General features: G+C 42.8%; 1 long non-coding RNA gene across 1 annotated transcript in view; it reads right to left on the bottom strand.

Moving 5' to 3' along the window:
• Positions 1–2,330: 2,330 nt before the first annotated feature.
• Gm52718 overlaps positions 2,331–6,000 on the bottom strand; it is a 68,477-nt gene continuing 64,807 nt past the window's right edge. Inside the window, exons 3-4 of the long non-coding RNA XR_003955338.1 lie at positions 3,452–3,606; positions 2,331–2,678 (exon numbers count right to left, since the gene is read on the bottom strand). This is a non-coding gene — a long non-coding RNA (predicted gene, 52718). The remainder of the gene's footprint in view (positions 2,679–3,451; positions 3,607–6,000) is intronic.

Genomic DNA, 6,000 nt, shown 5'->3' with positions numbered 1-6,000 from the left:
TTCAACGAATTAGAAAGACCAATCTGCAAATTCATCTGGAATAACAAAAAAACTAGGATAGCAAAAACTCTTCTCAAGGATAAAAGAACCTCTGGTGGATTCACCATGCCTGACCTAAAGCTTTACTACAGAGCAATTGTGATAAAAAAAAAAAAAAAAACCTGCATGGTACTGGTATAGTGACAGACAGGTAGACCAATGGAATAGAATTGAAGACCCAGAAATGAACCCACACACCTATGGTCACTTGATCTTCGACAAGGGAGCTAAAACCATCCAGTGGAAGAAAGACAGCATTTTCAACAAATGGTGCTGGCACAACTGGCTGTTATCATGTAGAAGATTGCGAATTGATCCATTCCTCTCTCCTTGTACTAAGGTCAAATCTAAGTGGATAAAGGAACTCCACATAAAACCAGAGACACTGAAACTTATAGAGGAGAAAGTGGGGAAAAGCCTTGAAGATATGGGCACAGGGGAAAATTTTCTGAATAGAACAGCAATGGCTTGTGCTGTAAGATCGAGAATTGACAATGGGACCTCATGAAACTGCAAAGCTTCTACAAGGCAAAAGACACCGTCAATAAGACAAAAAGGCCACCAACAGATTGGGAAAGGATTTTTACCTATCCTAAATCAGATAGGGGACTAATATCCAATATATATAAAGAACTGAAGAAGGTGGACTCCAGAAAATCAAATAACCCCATTAAAAAATGGGGCTCAGAGCTAAACAAAGAATTCTCACCTGAGGAATACGGAATGGCTGAGAAACACCTGAAAATATGTTCAGCCTCCTTAATCATCAGAGAAATGCAAATCAAAATAACCCTGACATTCCATCTCACACCAGTCAGAATAGCTAAGATCAAAAATTCAGGTGACAGCAGATGCTGTCGAGGATGTGGAGAAAGAGGAACACTCCTCCATTGTTGGTGGGATTGCAAGCTTGTACAACCACTCTGGAAATCAGTCTGGCGGTTCCTCAGAAAATTGGACATAGTACTACTGGAGGATCCAGCAATACCTCTCCTGGGCATATATCCAGAAGATGTCCCAACCGGTAAGAAGGACACATGCTCCACTATGTTCATAGCAGCCTTATTTATAATAGGCAGAAACTGGAAAGAATCCAGATGCCCCTCAACAGAAGAATGGATACAGAAAATGTGGTACATGTACACAATGGAGTACTACTCAGCTATTAAAAAGAATGAATTTATGAAATTCCTAGGCAAATGGTTGGACCTGGAGGGCATTATCCTGAGTGAAGTAACACAATCACAAAAGAACTCAAATGATTTGTACTCACTGATAAGTGGATATTAGACCAGAAGCTTAGTATACCAGAGATATAAGATACAATTTGCAACACACATGAAACTCAAGAAGAATGAAGACCAAAGTGTGGACACTTTGCCCCTTCTTAGAATTGGAAACAATCACCCATGGAAGGAGTTACAGAGACAAAGTTTGGAGCTGAGACAAAAGGATGGACCATCTAGAGACTGCCATATCCAGGGATCCATTCCATAATTAGCCTCCAAACGATGACACCATTGCATACACTAGCAAGCCTTTGTTACAAGGACGGTGATATAGCTGTCTCTTGTGAGACTAGGCCGGGTCCTAGCAAACACAGAAGTGGATGCTCACAGTCAGCTATTGGATGGATCACAGGGCCCCCAATGGAGGAGCTAGAGAAAGTAACCAAGGAGCTAAAGAGATCTGCAACCCTGTAGGTGCAACAACATTATGAACTAACCAGTACCCAGGAGCTCTTGACTCTAGCTGAATATGTATCAAATGATGGCCTAGCCAGCCATCACTGGAAAGAGAGCCCCATTGGACAGGCAAACTTTATATGCCCCAGTACAGGTGAATGCCAGGGCCAAAAGTGAGAATGGGTAGGTAGGGGAGTTGGGGGGGAGGGTATGGGTGACTGTTGGGATAGCATTGGAAATGTAATTGAGGAAAATGCGTAATAAAAAATATATATTTTTTTAAAAAGAACCTAACTTGCATCCAATGGATAGTTTCTTGATGTTTTGTAAGCCAATAACTAATTTGACCATCAAAGCCCTTCCCCTGGTTAAATTGGGACAGAAATAGACAACATGGGGCATCTACTATATCATGGTACCAGGCCAGGAATTTTACCGAGGGCATTCATTATATCTTCATGAGTTTTCTTGTGTTAGAAGCCTGCCTCCAGACCGACCGCACCAGGCCAAACAGTTCCCAGTGAGGTTTATTGTAGGAGAAAAGGGCAGAGGTGGTGGTGAAGGGGTAGGAGGAAAGAGGTCAGAGGTGTCTTCCTTTTATTTGGATAGTGAGTAGCAGTTCACAGGTAGAGATGAGAAGTGAGCCAAGGGGATTATGGGAATATGGTGGTGGTTGCCTTGGCAACAGATGTCCGGGTCTCTGTCTCCTAGGTATGATGTCACCGGATTCGGAGCCGAACCTGATACCAACAATGACACTCTTGGAAGTTAGTGGTAAAGTTGATGTCTCCAGTTTCATGTAAAAACTGAAGTTGAAAGAGACGAAGTAATTAACCCAGCCTAGCAAGGCTTAGGGAGAGGCCACACCATGTTCTTAGTACACTTCTGCCTAGACTTCTGACACCATCTTCATATGAACCCCTGGACATGAGGAGAGCTGCCTCTGGCCAAACTCTGTTAAGAAGAAGAGAACTGTAAGTTTGAGGACATCAAAGCAGCTAAAAAATTTTCATAGCACATCCAAAGGTGAGAATAAGGTCACTGACACCCAGAGAGGGAAGTCAAGCTCAGTACAAGCGAACACACTGGACCCACACTCTCTTGTTGTGAGGCTGTGGGAGTTGATCAGTGTTCTTGGCTTCCCACTATCACCAGATGCCATGGCTGCAAGCCGACACCAATTGTCACAACCAAAAATGTCCTCAGGGGTGGTGTTCACAAGGAAAGGAATTCACTCCTCCTTGAGAAACCCTGCCCAGGGCTAACACTTAGCAATTCTGCATGCAGAAAGGAATTAGCTAATGAATAGGAACAGCCTGGGTCAACATTAGTCTGAGGCCAATTAAGGACTGAATCAACAATAAAAATGAGAAGATTTATTTCTGTGTCTGGTCTTCAGTGTGAAGCAGTATTGGCTCAAAGCTAAGTAATGAATGCCAGAGAGTTGTTGACCCACACAGCCAGGCTGTGCTTCATTTAGTTTGCCAGTGAAATTACTGATGGTCGAGCAGACAGGTTAAATAGTGGCCTACTACTTAGAATGGTATTTTGTAAGTATTGCTGCCCTATTTATATATGGTAGAGGCATAAATATCCTTCAATCATAATACATATACAATTGCATTGATATAATAACATTTCTTGACAGGCAACATACATACATATATATACATACATACATACATAAACTTTTTAATGAACAAAGCATTCAAACATGATGTACTCACTGTCAGCTTCTGGGGGTCAACTCGCAGGGTGTCAAAGCAGTGTCCTTTGTAGTCAGTGGCTCAAGCTTTGGAGTTGTTTTCTCCAATTGAATTGACATTCTGCCAAGTGACCTTAAACAAGTTTATCCAAATTTTCTGTGTCTCAGTTTCTGCATCTATAAAATGGGGGCAATAACAGTACCTTACCAGGACATAACAACTTCTGCCTGTAATTCTGGCTCTTGAGAGATGGCAGGCAAGGGGAGCACCAGTTCAAGATTATCCTGAGCTACATCATGAGTTCAAGGATAGCATGGACTATGTGAGATTCTGTCTCAACAAAACAATAAGAATAATATTACTTTACCCAATATTGTTAGCAATTACATAAGTAAATATGTATGTCCAATGTGCTATGGACTGAGGAAAGTTTCTAATACATGATATGCAGTCAGTTTTCATTAAGTATTGCAGTGATACTGACATCAAAAAGCACTCTTTAAAGATAATATATATATTAGCCAACACATTGCTAGTTACTTAATAGCCTGGTTCTTTTACTGGATGATATATCAGAAATATTCCTGTGCTTCTACATCTTCTGCATAATCCTTTATGGTATAGATTTATGTTGTTTAGTATGAATTGCTTCTTCCAAGTGTGATTTTGTGTGTGTGTGTGTGTGTGTGTGTGTGTGTGTGTGTAATACACAAGTGTACATACTCATCTGCATTCACATATGTGTGTGGGTGCATTCAGCCATGTGCATGTACATGAAGGCCAGAGGTGGATTTGAAGAGTTGTCCTCATCATGACAAGGTCCCTCATGGAAACTGCAGCTCGGTGTAGAAAGCCAGGGAGCCTCCAAAACTGTCTGTTTGCACCACAAGTGCTGGGGTTACATGTGCATCGTGAGTTCAAGGACAGCCTGGGCTGCCCTTACAAAAGCCTGTCCAGCTTTTCACATGGGTGCTGAGCATTCAAGTTCATGCTTGCAGAGCAAGGTTCTCGTGCTTGCATGACAAGCATTTTACCCACTGAGCCCCTCCCTGGCCCCTTGGAGCTCCCAATCTGGACTCCAGCGCTGCAGTGCTTAAGGAGTTGTTGCTAGGGTGTTGGAGTATGGCTTCCACTGTTTTCCTTGGGAGACAGCCTTAGTAATAAAGTTGCTGGGATGAAAGGGATATTATTTTGAAGCCCACTGATACAAGTTAGATCCTAAGCTCTGTGTCACCCAGAGTTCTCTGTCGTATTTTACACTTGGCTTGCTATGAAGAGGGTGTAGGAGATTGCCATGGAGTCAAAGGGAGTAATTAATTCAAGTCAAGACACTTACCCCACTCAGCATTCTCAACAACTGGATCCTGAAATGCACAGTATGGGTTATGTGAGGAGCTGGTGAAGGTGTTTTCCTGGGGGCTGGGGGCTGGCAACAGTGCTAGCATCTCTCCAGCACAAGGCTATAACAGGTGTCAGCATTTTCTGATAAACCTCATCTAGCCCTGGGTGTCAGGCCTCCTCAGTTTCACACCATGAAGAATTGGGTGAAGTCAGAGCAGCGGCTACACCAATACATATTTTCCAGGCTTTCTCTCCTCATTTATTCCCTTCCTAGAGAATTCCTCTTGGCACAGGGTTTCTGCCCTGTGTCAGCAGTCTGTACACATCTGAAGTGTGTTCCTAAAATAGCCAAAGGGCTGCAATATCTCAGAGCAGAAAAAAAATATCGCCTGACACTATTCCTCTGAAGGAAAAGCTCGCTGGAGGAAGCGGATCACACCGAAGTCTACATGGTAGGTGGTGACATGACACCAGTGTCGGACCCATTAGCCCAGTGCTTAATACCAACATGCTGATGAAGGGGGAAGCCTAAAATGTGCCACCAATATCTGTACGTCAGGATCTAAAGATGCAAAGTCACAGATTCATCATTTCTCAACAGTGTTCTGATCCCGAGGTGAGCCGTGCTACCTTAATAGTTACTGTCTGCAGAGCTGTTGTCTGAATTCTATATTTGAATACACTTAGTAATATTAAAGTTCTGCTGGGATGTCAGTAGCAGACAACTCAACACCTCTTGCAGGAGACACTCTGGATAGAACCCTGCTCTAACTAGAAAGTCCATCCTTTCTATAGCTCTAAATTCCCAAACAAAACGTATCCTCAGCGCAGTATAAGTGACCTAAAGTGTCTGACAGTGTTAGTTAGCAATGGGTATAAGTCTAATGTGGCTACAACAAATCACTACACATTTGAATTAAAATCGTAAAAACAGAACTTTTTTTTCGTATACTTCCGTAGGTCATCAGAAAGCTAAAATCAAGGTGACAGCAATGTTGTCTCCTTCTGAAGTCTCTAGGAGAGAATCTAACTCTTGGTCTCACACAGCCTTTAGAAGCCAGACATGTTTCTTTGGGTTGTGGCTTCCTGCCTACAGCTTCAAATCCAGCAGGGAAAGACTCTGCTGAGGCTCCTCCTGCCCTCATAGACTTCCCCCTGACGGCAGCAATGAAAGGTCCTCCACTCTCAAAGCCTATATAATTCAATTATGGTCACCCAAAAACCCAAAA

Source organism: Mus musculus, chromosome 4, assembly GCF_000001635.26.
Source record: "Mus musculus strain C57BL/6J chromosome 4, GRCm38.p6 C57BL/6J".
Lineage (NCBI taxonomy): Eukaryota > Metazoa > Chordata > Mammalia > Rodentia > Muridae > Mus > Mus musculus.
Note: the sequence above shows the minus strand (reverse complement) of the source record. Positions and strands in the feature narration are given on the sequence as shown.